Source organism: Musca autumnalis, unplaced genomic scaffold, assembly GCF_047663935.1.
Source record: "Musca autumnalis isolate F117 unplaced genomic scaffold, ASM4766393v1 scaffold_5, whole genome shotgun sequence".
Lineage (NCBI taxonomy): Eukaryota > Metazoa > Arthropoda > Insecta > Diptera > Muscidae > Musca > Musca autumnalis.
The window spans coordinates 43,110,413-43,134,392 of record NW_027412088.1 but is presented as its reverse complement, the minus strand read 5'-3'; the positions used below and the strand labels follow the sequence as shown (position 1 = coordinate 43,134,392).

At 35.5% G+C, this 23,980-nt stretch overlaps 1 protein-coding gene across 1 annotated transcript in view; it reads left to right on the top strand.

Annotated features, from left to right (window-relative positions):
- LOC141405530 (uncharacterized) overlaps window positions 1–23,980 on the top strand; it is a 756,997-nt gene that overhangs the window by 335,151 nt on the left and 397,866 nt on the right. The window contains exon 3 of the mRNA XM_073989987.1: window positions 11,160–11,408. The gene's annotated coding sequence lies outside the window, so the exon portion shown is untranslated. The remainder of the gene's footprint in view (window positions 1–11,159; window positions 11,409–23,980) is intronic.

Genomic DNA, 23,980 nt, shown 5'->3' with positions numbered 1-23,980 from the left:
ACTCGGGTGAAAAAATGCAGCGCTCTACCTCAATTATTGTTTATGCTAGAGTGATTACAACAGCCGGACATGTGTATATCGACTCAGAATTTTATCCTTATCCAGAATATATACATATATATATGTATACTTTATAGGGTTTGAAAAGTGTATTTCAATGACAGAAAAGCAAACTTAATATACCCTCCATACTATGGTGGAGTGTAAAAAAAAATCCACCGAGCTACCTACCACACATGGATTTTGGAAGGAGACACACGCTCTGCGCTACCGTACTCATTACTAAGTGAGTTGTGAAATAAGTAGTTTTCCTTGTTACATTCCTTTGTAATGAGTTATATAGTAACGGATCCGATTTTTTGCTGGGTATGGCTTTAACTTGAATATTTTTTCAATAATCCAACATCAAATTCCTTTTGGAAATTTGTTGTTTATAAAAAAAATATTTGAAAGAAAAAAAAGTATTAAGTGTGTAGGGGAAGACCAAGAAGTCTCCAAACAAAATTCCACTTGTTCGTTATTTAAATAATTAAATATTTCCCGGTGTCCTTCCATCTTTGTAATATACTCTGTATTCTTGTTTTAATAAAAGATACGAATCCTTTGAACAATTTCCCTTCTACATTGTCATTCTTTGTTACAAAGGCAACACTTGTTCTTTGCCTTTGTGATTTTTAAATTTCCCAAACAAAGCCACAAAATTTTATTAAAAAACAAAAAATATTGTAAACTTTATCATCTTCATGAACTTTTCCTTTTGACCTCTGGGCTAACAATGATGTTGAAAGCGTCGTCATCTAACAACAGCAGTCACCGATATAGCAGCAACAACAACGGCAGCAGTTTAGAAAGAAAGTAAAAGTTTGACTCAAAGAAGTCACCAACCAAACAAATTCCCTTTGAAAGAATAACAAATTACAAATTCCTCAAGCATTTCCCCCTTTTTTTGTTATGTTTGGTCACCACCGGGGAGAAGGAAACGAGCGAACTAAGGAGCATAGCGTACAAATACCAAATCCGATTAACATGTGCAGATAATGACTTTGAATATGTATGACAGGAAATGTCCAACGACATAAATAGCATTTAAATATCTATTTAAATTTAATGATTACAATCTGTTAATCTGCCTAAAAATGAGCAGCACACTTAAATTAGATTGAACAAGAAAGGATGTGCCTTTTAAAAAAAATTTATGAAATGTGGGAATTGTCGAAGTTGTGGTTTTTCGTGCTTGGATAAATTTTGTGATACGAGTATAGAACATAAAGGAGAAAAAGGGAAATATCACTGAACAATGGTTTAGGAATAAATTTTTTTGGCCAAAATCCCATATTTGTATACCCTCAGCATTTATGCTAACGAGGGTATACATATACCCTTTCATACGGGAAAAATGTGCCTCATCGAAATAATGGTTTTAGGCCCCAAGTATGTTTGGACGAAATCCGTTTCAGAGAATTTGGAGTCGATTTAGCAAAGGTCCGTTTGTGTGTCTGTCTGGCTGGAGCGCACTATAACTCTAGAACTGATTAACCGATTTGGTCCAAAATTGGGCTTTTGTAATATTTTGTCCAAACTTATTTTAAGTTCGAAGATGGCATACGTCGGTCTACTCCTTCCGGTACTTCCCCCACCAAAGTTCGAAAATGTTCGGAAAATTTCTGCGCACGATAACTCTTGAAGGGAGTAACCGATTTGGTCCATACTTTGCGTGTCGTGAAATTTCTACCAGACTTAGATGAGATTTCAATATGGACTTAATCGGTCCACTCCTTGGGGTATCTCCCACACAAAATTTCGGAAAAGTTCAGTTTAGGACCTGCTCTTGAATCGCTTTAATTTTTGTTTTAACAACTTGTACTCACTGCCCCAAATACGACTGAACAAGTTTCATCAGCAGAAGTCCATACTTCCTGAGAAAATATACTGAATGATGCAAAAACCCCCGATGACATCATGTGAAGTGGTTGGAGCGCAAAGTTCGAAAATGTTCGGAAAATTTCTGCGCACGATAACTCTTGAAGGGAGTAACCGATTTGGTCCATACTTTGCGTGTCGTGAAATTTCTACCAGACTTAGATGAGATTTCAATATGGACTTAATCGGTCCACTCCTTGGGGTATCTCCCACACAAAATTTCGGAAAAGTTCAGTTTAGGACCTGCTCTTGAATCGCTTTAATTTTTGTTTTAACAACTTGTACTCACTGCCCCAAATACGACTGAACAAGTTTCATCAGCAGAAGTCCATACTTCCTGAGAAAATATACTGAATGATGCAAAAACCCCCGATGACATCATGTGAAGTGGTTGGAGCGCAAGATAACTCCCGAACGGATCTGCCGATTCGGTCCAAAATTTGCCGTTCGTAAAATTTTGTCCAAACGTAGTTTAAGTTCGAAGATAAACCATATCGGTCCACTCTTTCAGATACCTCCCCACAAATGTTCAAAAATGTTCGGAAAAATTGTGGGGACGATAACGTTTGAAGGGAGTGACCGATTTGGTCCAGATATAGACCATATATTTGTCCACTCCTGCTGCTAAATCAAACACAAAATTTGGGATAAGTCCACTTTAAGACCTGCTCTCGATTCACTTTGATTTTTGTTGAAGCAACCTGCATTCGCTCATTATCACGGTAAAAGTTTTTACAGGAAGAGGTCCATACTTCATTAGAAAACAACCTATGGCACCATATGTAGTGGATGGAGAACACTAGAACTCTCGAAATGATCAACCGATTTGGTCCAAAATTTTTCCAAACATCAGTTCGATGATGGGCAATACCGTTCCACCACTTCCCACAATATTTACAAAAATGTCTCTAAAATTGTATGCACGATATCTCCTGCACGGGGTAACCAATTTGTTCCAAACTTTGGATCTCCTAATATTTTGTGCAAATTTAGTTTAACACCTCCCCACAAAAGTTCAACATTTGTGTCCAAGTGCAGTTTAGGTTCTGTTCGAAGATCCTTAAGGTATACCGATGCTGCTCGCTGTAGTCTTGTTTACAGCGATATTATGTTTTTCGTAGACAAGTCCACACTTCTTTCCTGCCCAAGTTTTGGGCAAAATATTTTGAAGGCTAAATTTTGGACCAAACCGTGCTCTCCAGCGACTATATATGGTGCCATACTGGTTTTTTTATAGCTTTCGTTCTGTTTTCTAAAGAAGTATGGACTTGCGCCTGAAAAAATGTTTAACGTCGTAATTTAGGGTGCGTGTTTCAAGAGAAGTCAAAGTGATTCGAGAGCAGGTCTTAAAGTGAACTTATCCAAATTATCCCGAAGGAGTAGGCAAATATAGTCCATATTCGAACCTGATCTATTTCTGGTAGATATATTAGGATGTGTAAAACCTGGACCAAATCAGTCACTCCTTTCAAGAGTTATCGTGCGCACAATTTTTCCGAATAGTTTTGAACTTTGGGGGTGGTACCTGAAGAAGTGGACTGATATGGCTTATCTTCGAACTTAAATTAAGTTTGCACAAAATATTACGAAGACCAAATTTTCGACCGACTTAGAGTTATCTTCCACTCCAACCACTACACACGTTGTCATAGCGATTTTTTGCACCTTTCAGGCTATTTTCTTAATAAGTATGGACTTACCCCTGATGAAACTAGTACCGTCGTACGGGAGGCAGTATAAAAGTTGCTACAACAAAAATCAAAGCGATTCAAAAGTAGGTCCTAAACTGAACTTTTCCGAAATTTTGTGTGGGAGGTACACGAAGGATTGGACCAAATGATGCCATATTGGAACCTCATCTAAGTTTGGTAGAAGTTTCACGATGTTCAAAGCAACATTTTGTACCGAATTAGTTGTTCCGTTCGAGAGTTATCGTGCGCTCCAGCCAGCCGGACCGACAGAAGGACGGAAGGGAAGACATGTCTAATTCAACTTCAAATTGTCTGAATCGGGTTTCGTCCAAACATACTTGGGGTCTAAAGCCATTATTTCGATGAGGAACATTTTGCTCGAATGAAAGTGTATATACCCTCATTAACATAAGTACTGAGGGTATAAAAATGGGTTACCAAGCTGGACTATAGGCAAAGTTTGGATTTTCTATTAAATGCTTATCCTTCGTCTGCAACAAAAACAGCTTCCTAATATACCTGATGATCGGATGTGTGTGACTTCAGCCTAAAATTCTAAATCGATTTAACCATATCCGTCCGTCTGTTGAAATCAAGATACATCACGCAATTTTTAATATAGAGCTCTATAATTTTATATATAAATTTCTATTACTCTTAGGGTGTTTGGTATTGAAAATTGGCTATATCGGTTCACGTATTGATATAGCCCCCATAAAACAGTGCCTCCCGATTTTCGGTATTTTGAAAGTTGTGGCCTCAATATCCCACCGAAATGGATTAAATTTGATATTTAGTCTCCGTTGGGAGTATACAATAGAGTTGTGTCGTTCCTGAACGAACCGGCTCAAAGAAACGACTCCGTGAAAAGAACGAACGGATCCGTATCCAGTTCGTTCGTTTATATCGTTCATTTAATCGCTAATGGCCAAGACATTGCTGCTTACAAAACGAAACCACCACCATTAGCTTTGCACACACACAAGCAAGCAAGAAAAACAAATGCATATGGTTGCAGAGCTGTGTCGTTCTTTTACATCGTACGTTTAAATTTTGAGCTGAATCATCTCGTTCAGTTGGCTCCGCTCGTACTTTTTTGCCATCTCGTCCTTTTTACTGTTCTCGTTCTTAAAGCGCTTGTATTTTCTAGTTTTTAGTTAAACGTGTGTTAATTTTCGCTCTATCTATCTCTTACGATGAAAACATTTCGTTTTTTTCTTGTTAACATCATTGTGTGTCGATCGTAGTGATTTTTTTTAATTTATATGTATACCTACATTAAAAATATAATTAAAAATATATAGAAATTATATTCAAATAAAAATTATTTTTCTATATTGAATGGAAAGAGACATTTTGGCTTATTTTTAAGACTGACAAAACGACTATTGAATATTGATGCAGGTAAATAACGATATTCACAAAAAAATTATAGACTGAAATGTTTTATTGAACGAAAAAGAGCCAAAGAACGAAGTGAAAGATCCGGATCTTTTCGGTGAACGGATTGAAAAGGATCGATCCGCTCAACGAATGAGATTGTCCAACACTGGTATACAACTTTCCACTTGAAGTTTGCTGATATAGGTCCTCGCCTTCATATAGCCCCCATGGAGTGGTACCTCCGGTTTTTCGGTATTAAGAAGGTTGTGGCTTCAATATCCAACCAAAATGGTTGAAATTTGGTACTTAATCTTACTTTGGGGCACTAAAAATATTCCACCTGAAATTTGTCGCTATAGGTCGACGCCTTCACATAGACCCCATAGAACGGTTCCTTCCGATTTTCGGTATTTAGAAGGTTGTGGTCTTAATATCCAACCGAAATGGCTGAAATTTGGTATTTACTCTTCGTTGGGTCGTTCTCCCAGAAATTTGTCGGTATAGGTCCACGCTTTATTATAGCCCCCATGGAACGGTACCCCCCTATTTCCGGTATTTTGAAGGATGTGGCCTCAATATCCCACCGACATGGCTGAAATTAGGTATTGACTCTTCGTTGGGGGCATATAATGTTCCACGCCTTCGTAGAGCGCCCACAAGGCGGTACCTATCGATTTTCGGTGTTTTGGAGGTTGTGGCCTCAATATCCCACCGAAATGGCTGAAATATGGTATTTATACTTCGTTGAGGGAACTAAACTTTCCACCTGTCTGTATAGGTCCACGCCTCACAATGTTGCGAGTTCATATTAACTGTGGCCAAAAATAGAAGGAGTTGTCGAAGGTGCATCAATTTTGGTACACGTACCTATTATTGACTAACAATTTTCAGGACAAAAAATTGGGTTGGTCGGTCCACGTTTCGATATAGCCCCCATAGAACCGTACCTCCCGATTTTCGGTATTTTGAATGTTTTAGACACAATGACCAACCGAAAGTATTCAAATTTTGTGGTTAGTCTTCGGCTGAGGTATCAACCAATCCAACAGAGAATTGTGGGCTTAGGTTCACGTTTTGATATAGCCCCCATACTACGGTACTTCGCGATTATCGGTATTTTGAAGATTTTAGCCTCATTATTACACCGAAATTGCTGAAATTTGGTATTTCGTCTTCGTAGGGGGGATTACACCTTCACCTTAAAATTTGTCTGCATAGGTCCACGCCTTCATATAGCCCCCATAGGACGGTACCTCCCGATTTTCGGTTTTTTGGGGGTTTTAGCCTGATTATCACACCGAAATGGCTGAAAATTGGTATTAGGTCTCCGTTTGGGGACTTATAACCTTCCACCAGAAATATGTCGGTATAGGTCCTCGTCTTCCAATAGCCCCCATAGAACCGTGCCTCCTCATTTTCGGTATTTTGAGTGTTGTGGCCTCAATATCCACCCGATATGACTGAAATTTGGTGTTTAGTCTTCATATTGTTTGTGAGCATATTGAATATATCAAACTCTTGTCTTTATATATGAGAAATTTCCTTTACAAATTTTGTTTGACCGATTAGTGGTCCAAAGACGGCCAATTTTTTGTAAAAAATCGAATTTTGATTTTCTCTGCTCACAATTTTTTTAAAAATTTAAAGCATTTTTAAAGCAAGATTATTAGGTACTTAATAAGCCCACAACAATATATGATGATCGGTTCATTCTTTTTCGCGCTACAGCCAACACGCAAAACGATTTGTTAAAAAAGGGGTATCCTCTCAGTGAGGTGGACGCTGAAAAAGACATATGACACATTCGTCTGCAAACCTCTGCAGCTGGGACCTTTATATATTTGAAGTACTCACTTTTTACTACTCATACAGTAACAAATATTGATATACACTTTTATACAATTTTTTTCCCACTCCACTCAATTTAAAATTTGTTTCAAAAAAATAATAAACTTAATAATACATGTTTGGGTAAATGTAAACACCATATGATTAATATTTACATGCAAACAAAAGTGTAGCCAAGTTTATTGCATCCCAAGAGCCCCACCTGACCAAAATTTTGAAAGTTCATATTAGCGAAAATGTCTTATTTAGCAAAGATGTAAACCTTATTTTTCTGATGAAATAATTTTCATTACTTTTTTCAATTCAAATGGCGTAAGACTTCTTGGTCAATTTTAACTTTGTTTTAGAACTTTTTTGACAATATGTCACAGTTAATATATGGTCAAAACAATGAATATAATTATTAATAATACCATATATTTTTGGGCGTATCATTTATCAAATAATTTACAACTACAGTGAATGTTATGAAATTCAGTGATATCAGTTCGGTAAGAACAAAAGAAAGCGAATACAAGCGGATAACCTTAGAAATGTCATAACATTTGATTTTCAAATATATGCAAAAAACCGATGTCTACAAATTCTGTCGCCAAATCATGAATCTGTCAATAGACTAATTTTGGCGTCCAATCGTCGGACTTCACTTATAGAAATTCTGGTTTCCTATCCTGGATCTTCTTTCACATAAATTGATCAGGAACAAGGGAAACTCTGGAATCCAGTCTTATATTCTTTTAAAATGAAATTATGTCGCCCAATCCAAGGTATATACCTGTATACATTCTTTTAGCAAAAATCCATAAACACAATTTTTCCCAATCTACATTTTTTATACTCTCAGTCTTTAGCCAAAATGTGCCTCATCGAAATAATGGCTTTAGGGCCAAAGTGTGTTTGGAAGAAATCTGTTTCAGAAAACTTGGAGTCGACTTAGCTATGTCCGTTCGTCTGGGTAGCTGCCTGGAGATCACGATAATTCTCAAACATATCAAGCGATTTGGTCCAAAATTTGGCCTTCCTGATCTTTTGATCAACTTCGAAGATGGGCCGGCAAACTTCAGCAAAGTATTTCAAAAATTTTCAGCGAAGTGCAGTTTAAGACCTCCCTGGATAAGCTGTGTAAGCTTAAGACCTCAATTGTCATGGCTTCACTTCTATTATGCTAATAATAGTTATAAGTAAAAATATGAAATAAATTAATAAATAAAAAGAACTCTCTGGAAACGCTTTGCTTTTTTGCAACAAGTGTTCTCGGGGCCCCTATTACTACATTAAAGTTTTTCAGAGGCAAGTCTTTACTTCCAGAGAAAATGGCTCAAAGCTGTAAAGAACACCTAAGGCAATCATGTGTAGTGGCTAGTGCGCACGACAACTTTCGATCCGGATACTGCGTTGGTCCAAACTTTGTTTATGGCAATATTTCAGGGAGCCTTACATATACAAAATTCGAAGATGGTGCTTTTCGGTCTACTTCTTCTAGTATTTTCCCCCCAAATTTCAAGAATTTTAGCTAAAGTGGTATGCGCGAGTTTTCTTGAAAGGAGCAACAGATTTTTTCCAAACTTAGTTTTTGTTCGAAAATGTGCCGTACTGGGGTACCTCCCTCACAAAACTTCAAAATAGTTGTTTAAATGCAGTTTAAGGTCTATTTGAGGATCATTAGAAATTTTTACTGAAGGTATTCCTTGTGTTTAAATCGGTATTATGTTTTTCGTGGGCAAGTCCATATTTCATGACATAAGGGTCAAAAGATGAAAATTATACCGTGGCGAACTGAAATGACTGGTGGGCGCAATATCTTTTAAAATGAATGACTCCCAAAATAAGATCTACTCCCAAAATGAACTATGTCGGTCCAGTCCATTTCTCCATATCTCCTCCGCATATTTTGTTTGCAAGTTCATACGTCAAAATGGCTACAAATTTCTGAAAATCTCCTAATACATAGTTTTTGGGTTTAAGTATTTTGGCTGTGTAGCTGCTTTTCGATCTTTCTATAAATGAAAGTTTTAATTCGCACAGGATCAGGGTATATTCCTGTCCGCATAGTTGAAGGTACTACCCAAAATACATTGAAAATGAAATTCATTGTAATTTTGAAATATTGGAAATAATATCTAATAAATCATTATATGTATATAAAGTAGAAAAACGTTTGTACGTTTGTTTGTTTGAAGTTTATGGACTCAAAAACCGCTGATCTTCCTGAAAATTTCAGAGTATGGCCTGAATGTAACATAGGCTATACAATTTTCTGAAATTCCGCGTTGATCCGGAAGAATAGCATAAGAATCGGAGGTACCTCCAAAAATTTAGATTTTTTATGCAAATATCTATAGAATGGTAACAGATATTGTCTCCAAATTTTGGATGTGTGCAGGCATTTGGTCTAGAAATCAATTTGCCAAATTATATTGAAATCGGTTCAGATTTGGATATAGCGCCCATATATATTTTCGTTCGATTTCATGTATTTGATGCACCAAACACGCCTTATATACCCGATTTTAATGAAAGTTGGAATGAGTGACGAAAATGGGCCTTCAAATAAATTTGTCAAAATATATTTTCCTTATTCGGGGTAGCGAAGCGCATCGGGTTCAGCTAGTAAAATATAAACATTGACCTCAAGCTCAATAATTTTGATTTTGTTAACATTCGAAAGGTCGAACAAAACAAAATTCGACAGAAAAATCTTTTTGTCCAACAGACATTTACGACACTGCGGTGGAACAGAAATTATATCATAAAAAATGGTTGATATAGATTTTCTATTGCAAATTTCAAACATAGTAAAGAAATTGTAATTGTTATGAATTTCAAAATAGTTCATTATAAAAACGTGTTAGAGAAAATATACAAACACTGTTGAATTGCTCTTATAAAAATTTTCAAAAACAAAATATCGCAACAATTTTATTTGTGGATGTTTTTTATAAGCCCCCCCCCCCCCCCCTCTGGCTACGTCGGTGATGGGGACTATATTCAAATCTAGACTAATTTCAATATAACTTGACACATTTATTTCTAGAACACACACTGTCACACATTCCAAATTTCATCAAAATTTAACTTGTATAGCCTGCTGGGTGCATCAAATACTTCAAATCGGGCGAAAATATATATGAACAGATTTCGATATAATTTGGCACATTTATTTATAGACCTCATTCCGTCACACGTTCCAAATTGCTTCAAAATTGGACAGATTTAGGGTGTTTGGTGCATCAAATACCTCAAATTGGCCGAAAATATATATGGGGACTTTATTCAAATCTGAACCGATTTCAATATAATTTGTTACATTTTTCTATAGTCCTAACTCCGTCACACATTTCAAATTTCATTAAAATTGGACAGATACAGCGTGTTTGGTGCATCAAATACCTCAAATCGGCCGAAATTATATATGGGAGCTATATTCAAATCTGAACCGATTTTGATATAATTTGGCAAATTTATTTATAGATCAAATCCCGTCACACCTTCCAAATTGCATTAAAAATGGACATATATAGCGTGTTTGGTGAATTAAATACCTCAAATCGGCCGAAAATATATATGGGAGCTATATCCAAATCTGAACTGATTTTCACCAAAAGCAATGTCGTTTTTTCGACGGCTAAAAAATGATCTTCTCCAATTTTCAGTCAAATCGGACAATAAATGCGACCTGAACGTTGCGAACGGATGGACGGACGGCCATGCATAAATGGACTCAGAAAGTGATTCTATGCATATCCCTAGAAGGAAGTATGGGTCTATCTCTTTTCCTTATGCATGTTATATACAAATGCACTAACACATAATACCCCTTACCTCAGTGTGGTGTAGGGTATAAATAGATGTTTTAGCTGCACGACTGTAGGTAACCTCTTATATTCGGTTCATGTGATGAATTTTGTAGAAAGTATTTCAAACTTTCGGTTCCATTTTATATGCTGTTCAAGTAACAGCATTAAGCATTATGCTTCCAACATCGTTACCAAATATATCATTAAATTTTTCAATAAGTCTTTGCGAATAACGTAAAAATAATATACCTAATAAGCTCCTTATAGAGAGGTTATTACTACGCTAGATAAATAATTTCACCATTACAATCCTCTTTAATCTTTTTACTGCATAATAAATATTAAACAACGAACCATTCAATTTTCCATGGTATTGAAATGGCAAGGTTTCTTTTGTTTTAATAAAGATTAGCTTTTTATCATTGTTAATTCCAGTTATTTCGTTCTTTTTAATATAAAAAAGCTTTCGTTTTGTTTGTTATTCTCATTTGCTGTTGTTGTTCTTATTGTTTTCTTGCAGATTAACTCCATTCAAAACGCACAGTTACGGTAATGTCAACAGCCAAACGGCTGGTTCTATCATTACGAGGTCGCAAAAATTCTGAATGTAATACAGCGACTTCGTCGACGCGTTTAGTATCGGCCGGTGCATCACCGGGTCATGAACTGGATGAAATTGCTGTTGTCTCTGGCACCGGTGAATCCAGTCATCATTTTACCTATGGTGGCATTGGCAGTAATATAACTAATGGACCCCGCTATTCAACAGGTAAGCAGATCATATTTTACAAGTTTCTTTCTCTCCTCCTCCGCCCCCACACCCCCTGTCTGTATATGTATTGTATTAAACACAATCCAACGTACATATTTCACCCTGACATTGATGCCGACTAAATGAGGCTGAATGAATGCGATGTAGTCAATGTAGTAGTGAATGAAAAACAAATGTTTAATAAAGCTGTGAAGAATGATTTTTCTAGCTACAACCTGGTTTTGCCACCCCACCTTTTAAATATATATAGAAATCCTCTTGTTAACAACCACTTGTTACATATTTTTGTGATTACTCCTCTCTTTCTCTATAATGTATTTCATTGTATTCATGGTATTATTAAGTATGTTTGTATATCTATCAATGTAGTATAAGTATTTATGTAATTTGTAATCTATTGTGTAAACATGAGTATTTAGTTAGTTTATAAGTTCGCTGGCTCTGTATTCGAAGAATAAATTAGTGGAAAATGTGAATAGTTGTGTTAAATAATGTATATGGGTCATTCTATAATAAAACAAACTGGTAACATCGATCGGATTAGAGCTGACAGACTACACGCAGAGAAAAAATATTTTTCGCTTTTGTTGCAACAACAATCTATTTTTGTTCCAACAATGCATTTGTTTTTTTCAAGCATCGCAATTGCAAATCCAAAAATACCATCGTTTGCTCCAAACATACAAAACAAAAACAACTTGCGAAATTCCTCAATATTGTAAAAATCGATGGTTGAAACTATCATAAGCTAGAACTTTTAAAAAAACTATTGTCAGTCCAGAAAACCTGTTACGGAAATTTTTGATTTGATCGTATATAATTCTCATATACACTTTCCAAATAACTTTGCTATAAATGTCACATATAATATTATGAGCATCGAAAAACACTACACATAGCCAGGTTTTGCAGGGTCTAACTGAAAATAAACAAATTGAATGAAGAAACATAACTACTCCATTGCGCTCATCCTGCAAGCACCTACCCCAACATAAGGAATACCATAAAACCACAACAAATATGAAAAGAAAACACAAATTATACGACCAAAAACACTTCTCGGATTATGGTGTAACTCAACTATCAAAACACGAAGAAGAATGAGAAAGAAGAAACAAATAAAAACAAGAATATCATGGAGTACATACACAAAAAAAGAACAAAGATAAAATAAAAACAAGCAAACAAAGATAAGAACGGTGCTCTTGAACCAAATTTAAATGGAGGGTGCTTGCATCAGCCATTATTTCTTGCTTTTCGATTTTTCTCATTTATGAACAGTGAAGTTTCAGGATCCGTAAAATCTTCCTAGGTGTAAGCACCTTCCATTTAAAATTGGTTCAAGGGCATCGTGTAAGGGGAACTCATACAAACAAAACTCACTAAACTTGTTTTTTGTCACCAACACAAGAAGAAGAGAACAAAATTGTCGAAGAAAAGAGATTAATATTTTACAGCAGACAAAAACAATTGTTGGATATGACAACCATTATTGTTGGATATGACGAAAACAATTGTTGTAATTAACAAATACGATTGTTGGACTCACAATACTACATGCGGGATCTAACAATATCTGTACAATATATATTTTGCTCTTCGAATATTGTTGGATCAATCATATTCTTTTCTGCGTGTATCGTTTTGATTGCTTTATTATTATTATTTTGCTTATCTGTAGCGAATTATTTAAAACATAATTGTTTCTAAGTCCGATATAAATAAAACTTTACGACAGTAATCAAAACAGGGACCGGGTCCCCCGAAATGGTTTGGTCTGACAAAATTTGTTGAGCTACTATAACAAATTATTACGGCCTTTTTTCTCCAAAATAATTTTTTTTTTGGAAATTTCAACTGAAAATTTATATTGTTCTGAATGTTCTATTCTGAAAATGTACCTTATTAACAAGATCTCTAAGAAATATTAAATTTTTTTTGAGTGAAACTTAATTACTTCATTATGCCATCTCAGCGTTTTGGATTTCTGTAATGAATATAAAGGTCATGAGGCTTCAAACTCATTATGTATTCAGTATTGTGCGGATTAGAAGTACATAAAATGAAATGTCTATTGGACAAAATTTACGATATATTAAGGGTTTTCAGTGGACTATATCTCGCAAGTTACAAAAGTGTTTTACTGCCTTAATCAAAATTTTGTATTCATATTTTATATAAACTTGTTGCTAAATTTTGGGAGAAAATAATGGAGAACAAGTAAGAAAGCATCAGTCAGCTGCGCCGACAGAGATATACCCTCAGCCACATACCCGAAGAAAAAAAGTTAACACAATACTTCTGTAGGTTTTTTAGCTGTTGGGAAAATTTTCCAGGATGGAAAGGGCCGCAAGAAAGTACATGTTGCAACAAAATTCAGAATGATCCAAGACGAGTGCATTTTTTCCAAACTTTGGGTAGGGTGTACCCATAGGAGTGATCCGATGTAGTACATATTCTGACCTAATACAAATCGGTAGGAAATATTTTTTTTTCTTTATTAGTCTATGGTTATTTTTCTTACAGACTATATAATTAAATATGTTGTACTTAATTTTCTGAATTTAAATATATTACAATTTTACTTTTCTATTTACAAAGTTTGAGCTAAATCGAAAGAGTGAACCAAAAGGTTCCATATTGGAACCTCATCTATATCTGGTAGAAATGTCACGATGTGCAAAGTATGCACTAATTCGGTTACTTCCTTCAAGAGTTATCGTGCGGACAATTTTTCCGAACATTTTTGAACTTTTGTGGGGGAGGTACCTGAAGGAATGCACCGATATGGCCCATCTTCGAACTTAAATCGAATCTGGACAAAATATTTCGATACCCAAAATTTGAACCGAATCGATTGATCCGTTCGAGAGTTATCGTGCGCACCAGTCAGACAGACGCACAGACAGACAGACAGACGGACGGACAATGCTAGATATACTCAAAATTGTCTGAAATGGATATAGTACAAACATACTTGGGGTCTAAAACCATTATTTCGATGAGGCACATTTTTGGTCGTATCAAAGTGTAAATACCTAAAGGCTGAGGGTATAAAAATTTATTGTTGTGTATCATAAAGTGATAATAATTAGCATACCCATTTGATTTTTTTCCTACCAACCGTGAACGAAATTAATGCTCAAACATTGGTTATATTGTATTAAAATCTGCTGTAATTTGTATTGTATATTGCTCCCTCAGCCGTTAGGACAACGATAAAAAGTTCCTCATCGAAATAATGGTCTTAGACTAATCATATGTTTTGACGAAATCCGCTTCAAACAATTTGGAGTCGATTTAGCCCAGTTCGTCCGTCTCTCTGGCTCGAGCGCATTATAACTCTCGAACAGATCAACAGATTTGGATCAGCTTTTGAATCTCGCAATATTGTTTCCAAACTTTAAGTCATATCAGTCCACTCCTTTATATTAATTTAATTTTTTAATTTTTAAATTTTTTACGAAAGTTATGGTGCGCTTCAGCCAGCCACACAGACAGACGGACGGACATTGCTAGATCTACTCCAAATTGTCTGAAACACATGTCGTCCAAACATACTTGGGGTCTAAAACCATTACTTCGATGAGGCACATTTTGCCCATATGAAAGTGTATATGGTAAATTTCAAATTTCCTTTGCAATTACATAGAAAAAAAATTAAAAACTTTTTTGGCGAGCACATCCGCCATTTTTGGTACATGGGTTACGAAAAAAATCGTGGTTTCAAATCTGTTCGCGTTCACAAAATTGGATGCTGCACTCAAAAGTTATATGCGGTTTTACTCTCTTGTAAAGAAGAAAATATTTAAAAATTCCTATTGTGTTGTAATATGAACATGTATATATGAATCGTTAGCAGCATTTGATATCTATCCGTAGATGCTAAAATAGTTGCTAAATTTATTTTTATTTTCGCGGAAAATCAAAAAATATTGAAGAAATCTTGGAATAAATTTTATTTATTCTAAATCAAAGTCCAAAAAATCTCTAAAAAAATAATTTCAAAATACGTACAGAATCTAGACAACGCGTAGAAAAATGTGAGACCAATATTATAAAGATCGCGTTTATAACTTGCATATTAAGGAACAACAAAGAACGGAATTTTATTGTTGGAAATTATTTCAAAAATATATTTTTGGTAAAATACGAAAAATTTGAAAAATAAATGTTGGGAGTTATTATGTTATTTCGCTAAATTTCGATTCAAATCCTGAAGTATTTTGCTTAAACTTCTACGAGAAAAGTAATTAGTCATCGTGAAAGTATATTTGCTTTCTGTGATAAGCAATAGAAATAAGAAGTAGAGAGTAATATTGAAATTACAATCACAGAAAAAACATAGAAGTTAAAAACCGTATGATTCGCGAATTGGTTTAAATCGGTTGAGGTGCATGTGAATTTCGGATACAGGGAGTCCATGTCTATCAATATGCATGGATTTTCCCATGTTTCATCCAGCGGCCAAAGTGTGCCATCAGTTGCATCTTACTATTCAAAAAACCTTCAAGTGGGCCAAAATTACGCGATGTGCATACGATTATAAGGTGCATCCGATTTCAATGGCCCCCTATTAAAAATACGTCAATATAAATTATTTTAGACAGATTCGTCAAGAACTGCGGATGTGCCACCGCATTCTATTTTGGGATAAATAGGGATATTACTCCTGAATCTTTGTAATTTGTGACACACCTTTTTGGCAAATATTATAATCGCGTATAAAGGATTACATTTATGCAAAAAAATTCAAAGAAAATCGCGGTTCAATTCGCGGAATTGTCAAAATATATTTTTGCAGATTTTCCTACTTTCAAGGTATCTATATCCGGCGTTTTAGTGGATGGATTCGACCGCGGAAGAGCTCATTAGATCCGGCACGTAAAAAAACTAAAATCACGCGGGGTTCAGGGGTACCTGTACGACAGTTGTAAATTTTAAAGCCAAAAAATAGGTTTTTTCAGAATATTTACGCACCAAATTTTCGCCTTTGGACTCCTATTACTAGGAAGCTGTACGGAGCACACTCATGAGATATACATCGAACGACGTGGAATCGCGAGTTCTACAATCCTATAAACTAACTTGAATTATTATCTAGTTGCACCCACTATTTATAAGAAAAATTCGAAAAACCCAGTTTTCAAAACTTCAAAATATCAGCATCGATTTTAGGGGGATGCAGTGTATATATCGAAAAGTCATACATTAGAACCATGTTGCCCAAGGGGTATTCTTCAATTCTTCCTTTGAGCTTATGTCTGAATTTTCCGTGGTTTGACCAGAAATCAAGAAAGAACACAAAAAAACTTGTAAACTTCAACACATTTTTACCCATTTTTTAATATTACCACCAACGCAGCTTCCACGAAAATTATTTGTTATGGTCCATATTATGAGATCGTGGCTAAAACACTTCAATTAATATAAATATATTCATTTTTTATAAAATATATTAACAGTTCGCGACTTATTAAATGGTAAACCTCAACTTCAACGATTGCAAAACTTTTTTGAATATTACCATATACCCTCGTTAGCTTAAATGCTGAGGGTATCATAAAATTTGAGTCATGTCTTTGGCATAAGATAGTCTTTTCTTGCACCATTTCGGATGTACGTGTGGAATATTGTTTTATTGGAGGGCACTTACTTGTAATCTCCCTTGTTCCTTCAGGCATTGTAACGTGGTTTTCTCGTCGGCTGGGATAAGTTCAGTCGCGTCCAGGGTCTCCATAAGGACCCACTAAACCTTACAAAATGAAAGACTAGTATTCTCACTTTCCTGGGGGCTAAATCGGGGATTTATTGATTAAGTACTAATTTACAAACTATTTGTGTTTAAATGCGATAAGAATGAATTCAATGGGTATATATTTGGATTATTAGTTAGAGTAAGGATTTTGAAAACTCGCTGGGGTTTGACAGCTGAGGAGCTCGTGTTGAATTAGCGGGTTCTTCTTCGAGGGAAACGGTGTTGTTGGTTGCATATGATAGGGAAAACGATGGATTCGGCGCTCGTTGGGGCAACATTGAAAAAAAAACTGGCCTTAATTGAAAAATTGAAACACAAATTTTTGATAATCTGTCTTGACAGGGATAGCGAGTACAAAATTCTACCTCACTAGCCTAAATAGCAAAGTCGTATGTTGTTTACTTTTCGTGTAGCACAGTGTTAAAGTTGAACATAATTTTAAAATTTAAGAAACAGGTGAAAAGAATTAAATTTTGCTGCTTTTAAATCTCCATAACGTAGTTTTTGCTACATAAACTTGGCATTTTCAAAATGGATATTTCAAACAGAGTTAATTGTTAAAAAAATCGTCAAAATGTGTCCAGATTTTATATAATTTTGAAATGTATTGGAGTATAAAAACAAGTAAGAAAAGGCTATAGTCGGACGGGGCCGACCATATGATACCCTACACCTTTACCCCTGGGAATTAGCTTTCCACATATCAACATTTCTTTATGGAACAAATAGACTTATTGTAAGAAGCGACTTTGTGCATTCTGGTACTGTATCACATCACATAATATAATAATTGTTTCACAAACATCCTAGAAGGGACAAGGGAGTCTTCTTCATATCAATGAGTGAGTGTACCCCGATTCATATTCGCTCAATGATATGAGACCCACAGCTTATCTCCGAGTCCGAACGGCGTGTCCTAAGACACCACTTGTGAAGAAGTTTTACATAGCTGAAATACTAAGAAAATGTCGCAAACCTTACTGAAGGATATTTTGCCACCGTTGAAAATATGGTTTTGCCTGGCTGAGGAAAAAAGGTGGCAATGTATGTATAAAAATCCAATTGGACAATTAAAACGTTAGGGCACCATGTAATTTGCAACAATGCAAAAAATGGGAATGCGTAAATGTGGTTCTCTGCACAAAACCCATTATATATTAAGCAGTAGGCCCGTTATTTAGCAGATAAGTTATTGCAATTTGCATCAGGGGGAAGATCAGTAGAGCTATTTCCATATGTAGTCTACGTTGCCGGTATATGTCCTCCAGGAAATAAAATATAGACCAATTTTTTTTGTATTTTTCATACAGAAGTAATGGTCCATTTTACCCGCTAAATATTATCAGATCATCATCCAAAATTTTAAGCATCTACTTCGATCTAAAGCCTTGCGACCTCTAGCGTCTTTATGATTTTACTACAAAGAAATTACATGGTATATTAGACTGTAACTCTGTTATCTTATCATGTACACCAACACAATTGACATCAATAGAAAGGTCAAGCGTCCCTCTTCCAAGTATAGCTTACTTGGCCGGAATGTCTTTTCCAGGAATAAATATAAAAGCTGTATATAAGAATTTTTCACAATTTTCACACAAAAGTTGTAGTCCATTTAACCATCTAAATATTATCTGATCGCCATCTCGAATTGCAAGCTTCTTCTTTGTCATATTCTCTTACCTTATTTAAAATTTCTAGACGATCGGACTATTATTGCGACCAACAGAGCAGCTACAAAATCGGATAAAAATTATGTTTTTGGTCCATTTCACCCGCTAAATATTTCACGATCACCACCAATTAAAATAGCGATCTATTCTGATGGGAAACCGACCTACATGCAAAATTTCGTGACGATCGGTCCATAATTGCGGCCTGGAGTTTGATTACAATTTATAATGGACAGACGGACACACGGACGGACGGACACACATCTCAAAATCGCTTTATCTCGCCAAGATATGAAGATTGGTATACCACATTGGGGGTCTCCGACGAATATTTCGCGGTGTTACATGAATTTTTACCAAAACAATTTACTCTGTGCAACACGAAAATTATTGACCATATTCTGACACCGCAGCGTGATAGAAGACCAAAAAAGAGAGGACACGTGTCTCGCCGTTTTTGCTTATCTCATCAACTTGCAAGGCCTATAACCGCCCTCCAAAGTTTTGAGGCTTTGATGTAAAAAGGGTCATGTAGTCAGGGCTATATCTTCCAAACCGTTAGGAAATTTTAATTTATTTCAGAGGCAAAGTTGTAGCTCTTGTCTTAAAAAACAAAAATTGTGAACACATAAAATCCATCAAACTTCATCTGCAAGGTCAAAATGGCCAAATTTCTTTTAAAATTTTTTCTCGGGTTTTGAAGCAAACAAGCAACTACAAAAATTTACCTCAGATCTTCATAAACATCTTTCTAGAACATACGCACTATGTATAGACGATTCTTAAAGGTCAAAACAGCAAACCAAATGGAATTTTTTTCCTGTTTTCTCTGGTTCTGGTCCACAGACACTAAACCGTTCAATATTCAAGAAAAAAAAACCACCTACAATAATGTAGCAAAGACATCAATAAACAACTTTCCGGAACATGCGAAATATCTATGAACGGTCGGTCCTTAATAGTAAAAATAGCAAAACTCTTTTGAAAATTTTCAATTTTTACACTTTTTTCTCCGATTCTGGTTCACAGATACCGAATCGCCCAAAAATTAAGGATACCATCAACCACAAAAAGGTACCTACGATTTCAATAAACAACTTTCTAGAACATATGAAGATTCTAGGAATAATTCTCAGGGCTGGAATTCACGAACAATTAAATTATTTTTAACATTCCCCTTGCTCAGGTTTGGAAATAACAAACTATTAAAAACTCAAGAAAATTTGAAAGGTTTATTATTTACGGACCTAAACAGGGAAGAATGAGCTAAAATAATCGAATTTTGAGCTTAAAGAATCGTTCCTAGAATCGTCATATGTTCTAGAAACTTGTTTATTGAAATCTAAGGTGCATTTTTGTAGTTGACTATATCCTTCATTTTTGGGCGGTTGGGTATCTTTGGACCAGAGTCGGAGAAAAAAGTATAAAAAGTGAATATTTTCTAAAAATTCTAGCTATTTTTACCATTAAGAACCGTTCATAGACATTTCACATGTTCCAGAAAGTTGTTTATTGATGCCTTTGCTACATTATGGTAGTTGGTTGTTTTCTTGAATAATGAACGGTTTAGTATCTGTGGACAAGGACCAGAGAAAACAGTATACAAATCACATTGGCTTTGCTATTTTGACCTTTAAGAACCGTCTATACAGAGTTCGTATATTCTGGAAAGACGTTTATTGAGATATGAGGTACATTTTTGTGGTTGCTTGTTTGCTTCAAATTTGGTCCGTTTGATAGCTGTAGACCAAACCTAAATAAAAAATTGTAAAATAAATTTGACCTTGGCCATTTTGACCTTGCAGATGAAGTTTGATGCATTATATGTGTTCACAATTTTTGTTCCTAACGTTTGGAAGATATAGTCGTGACTAAATGACCCCTTTTTACATCAAAGCCTCACACTTTTGTAGGCCTATAACCGCGAAAGTTGATGAGATAGAGAAAAACGGCGAAACACGTGTCTTCTCTTTTTTGGTGTTCTATCACACTGTGGAGTCAGAACATGGTTAATAAAAAATGACTCAAAAAAGTACACACAGTGTTATAATACCCTTTCCACATAGTGGTGTAGGGTATAAAAACTGAAGAAAAACAAACAACATAATTAATACCATTTTTTTCTTTTTCTCTTCGCTTGCTACGTTGGTTAACAACATGAAAGCACGAAACACAAGTTTGTTACCGCATATACACTACCAAAGCTTCTGCGTCTCCTATTACACCACACACACAGCTCTTTATTACAAAACAGCATTCCGGTGCCGCGAGAGCCCTGTTGTTACTCTCTTTGACAAAAATCCTCTCTCCACCTATAAAAATATGTTCTAACATAAAAAATATGTTGGTACCCAAACAAATAAAATTGAGATGTGTTACCAAATATTGCAAACATATATTTGTTTGTTCACAAACAAACTATGTTTGGATCCAAACATATATTTCATTTTTATGTGTGTAATGCGATATCTACGTTGTTTGACCACCTACTCGAATCTACTATGTATCGTTGTAAAGCTGTGATTTTCTACTTTAATAGCGAAGCTTTGCATTTGGAAGGTCCCCAACCAAAGCTGTGATATTCGTCGTTACAATTACAATCGCAGACATGAACAGTTTTTTTATCTCCGTTGTTTGACAACCTATATTATATTGTAAAGGTGGCATTTTCTACTTGAATGGTCATTGCCAGTTTTTGCTTTTGGTATACACCTTATATAAGTATACCCCTTATGTTAGCTTTGTAATAAGACGTTGATTTTTTCTCCACATAAGTTTTTTGCCCATTCCGACCTATGAGTATTATCCGATCATCACCAAAATCAATTGACGTCTTCCCGTCCGGGACCACCGTCAATGCCTATAATTTCGTGACGCTTGGATCAAAATTGCGACCTGTGCGTGATTACAAGGTTTTAATGTAGAGACGGACGGACGCACGTAGCCTGATCGACTCAGCGCGTCGCGACATTCATTTTGGTATATATAAGTATAGGTCTATGACCATTATTTCGATGTGTTACAAACTTTGGGGCCAAAAACAACTTATAATACCCTCCACACATAGTGGTGAGGGGTATAAAATTAGGCAGTATAGGTCCACGTTTTGTCATAGCTCCCCCAGACGATAGAAAACGTACTCATAAAAAACTATTCATATATATGCAAGTTTTTTCTGCGTTGGCTTAGGGTTGGCTCAGCGAAGGGTTAACATTTATATTATGAATATTTACAACATGTTGAAATAAAGTGGTGCCTAACTCTATTGGAAAGGCCGCTTGGACTCAGTAGTAAAAAAGCTAAAAATAAAATTTGAGTGATTTCTTTGGCAAAAAACAGTCTTCTCTTGCACCCTCTTCGATGTTCGTGGGAAATATTCTTTTATTAGTGGGTACTTACTTGTAATCTCCCTTGTTCCTTTTGGCATGTTTGTGGAACAATACTTCTTACTTGAAATGAAATGCTCCATATATAAACACAAATGTCTATATAAGCACAATTCGTTTCGTGTACATTGAATATGATCTCGACCGCCGTTTATTATCTGTTAACGTTGATTTATAAATCGTTGTAAACGTTTCTGTGTCATGTCCACAACACACCTCAATTGACTTTCCACCTTTTTGTGTTATCCTTGTTCTTCGCCTTCGTTCTCTTACTTTTGTTACACACGCTCATAAATTAATGATTACCGAGAGTCATTGTGAATAAATAAGCCAACTTCTATTGTTATGACCATTATGAATTATGCCATTATAGCCTACCTTTCATCAAACAACAACAACAATAACACCCAACTAGGCAGTATTTTAATGGTATTTGTGTAATACCGGTTGTTTGTCGTTTAAATAACATTGTCAGAGATGGTCTATGACCAACAACCCGTATTAGTCTCCTAATCGTACGACTTAATAATTGTCTGTTCATTTGGCAAATGAATGCCAAAATGGTCGGGTATATGATTATGGCTATAAATATTGAGGTAAATGTATGGAAAGGATGTATAAGTTTGGGCAAGTCGTTTAAAAATTTTCAATTAAAATTGTGTGTTTTTGTGGCCTGTTCCTCTAAATTCATTCGTTTGAATAACTACCAACATTTTCTTATTGAAAAATATTTCATTCAGAACGAATTTGATTTCGAATCGTCTTAGAGACACGCCGTTCACCATTAGTGTTTTAAGTAGAGGTGGGCGCGTGTCGTTCCGTGAGTAGTGCGTGTTCGTGCCTTCTCGAAAAACGCCGTGTTTGTGCGTGTCGTGCCGGAATGCATTTTTGGCCGTGCGTGATCGTGTTTTTTGTTCGACACGGTTTTGCTAGACACGACTAAACACGATCTGCACTATGTGACACGATCGTGCTAAATTTTTGGTCTCCTTTTAGAAGTCGTGCAAGATACCTTACTAAACACGAACATCGAACAAGAAACCGACCAAAATATTCCTAAAATTATTTGCTTCGTTTTTGCAGTCTGGTACTTATTGCCGTTTTGTTATGGAGAGGCCAGAGTATGAGTGAAAAAGATGTTTGTTTGCCATTTGTTTTGTTCATGAGAGAAGCAAATAAAAAACTACTATGAGGGTTAACGCAGTATTCTCTCTTTGCAAATCAGATGTTTATCTGACTGTATTATTTGTTATGGATGATGTTATTGAAAAACATTCTCTTCCCGAAATGAGAAAACTGATTGACTGCCAAAAAAAATAAAATGTGAAATATTTTAAACACTCGGAGCTGAACAACAAATTGTCGAAAATGTTAAAACAAGATATAGGAACACGTTGGAATTCAACATATATACTTGAGAGCATATACCAAGTCCAGAGTCAGATTAACAGCCTGTTTCTGTATGTCGAAAGAAGAATGTGTGCGAATGAAACACACCCAAACTTTAGTTTTCGAAAAATTTTACCCTTGCTTTTGCTTCAAAAAAAAAAAAATGAAAAACACGCAAGAGTTTGGACGTGTTTCATTCGCACACATTCTTCTCTCGGCATACAGAAACTGGCTGTAAGAGTATTTTGCTACAAAAGCATAAGTTGGATCGTATATCTGACTTAAAGTTTTCGTTGCTAGAACTTCTATTGGGTTTTCATAAAATATTCTCGGAAAAGTACCCTACTATGCACATTTTTGCCT